This window comes from Octodon degus, unplaced genomic scaffold, assembly GCF_000260255.1.
Source record: "Octodon degus isolate 3935 unplaced genomic scaffold, OctDeg1.0 scaffold00003, whole genome shotgun sequence".
Classification (NCBI taxonomy): Eukaryota; Metazoa; Chordata; class Mammalia; order Rodentia; family Octodontidae; genus Octodon; species Octodon degus.
This window is the reverse complement of record NW_004524579.1, coordinates 20,930,931-20,932,165: the sequence shown is the minus strand read 5'-3', so window position 1 is coordinate 20,932,165 and position 1,235 is coordinate 20,930,931.

Genomic DNA, 1,235 nt, shown 5'->3' with positions numbered 1-1,235 from the left:
ATTCAGTAGCATAGCAGGTTATAAAGTCAATACCCAAAAGTGAATAGCATTCATACACACAGAAAACAAACACACTGAGAGGGAAATTATAGAAACAAAACCTTTTACAATAGCACCGAGGAAAATGAAATACCTTGGAATTAATCTAACTGAAGAAGTCAAAGATCTTTTCAAGGAAAATTACAGTACTCTTAACAAAGAGATCATAGAGGATTTCAGTAAATGGAAGATATTCCATGCTCCTGGATAGGAAGAACCAACATTGTGAAGATGGCCATACTCCCAAAATTGCTGTAGATATTTATTGCAATCCCTATCTGAATACCACCAACAGACCTCACAGAACTAGAGAAATCATTCCTAAAATTTATCTGGAAACAGAAAAGACCTAGAATAGCAAAGACAATTCTGGGCAATAAAGACAAGGCAGGAGACATTACAATTCCTGACTTGAAATTATACTACAAGGCTACTGTGGTAAAATCAACATGGTACTAGCAATAAAATAGACCTGAGGATCAATGGAATAGTTTAGAAGATGCTGAGGCCCCTACGAACAAATTCAGCCATCGTATCTTTCACAAAGGTGCAAATCATACTCACTGGAGATAAGATAGCATCTTTAACAAGTGGTGATGCAAAAACTGGCTCTCTATATATTGAAAACTAAAACATGACCCAGGTCTATCACCATGCACAAAACTAAAGTCAAAATGGATTAAAGATCTAAACATTAAAGCGGAGACACTAAATCTCATGGAAGTGAATGTGGGAGGAAATCTTGAAGACATAGGGGTCAGCAAAGCCTTCATGAACAGAAATCAAATCACACAGAAAACAGGTGAAAGAATTAACAACTGGGACTTGCTCTTACTGAGAAGATTTTTCATGTCCTAAGAAAATACCAACAATGTGAAAAGGCAACCCACATATTTGGAAAAAATAATGACAAATAAGTACTCAGAGGAAGGCCTGCTCCCTAGAATTTATAAAGAACTAAAAAACACTAGGGTCCCAAAATTTAAATACCCAATCCAGAAATGGGCATCTGAGATGAACACATGCTTCTCAGAGGAAGAAATTAAAGAAGCAAATAAATATATGAAAAAATGCTCCACATCACTAGCCATCCATGAAATGCAAATTAAAACAACATTGAGACACAATCTCACCTCAGAAAGAATGGCTATCATAAAGTAATCACCCAACAACAAATGTTGGAGAGGCTGTGGGGA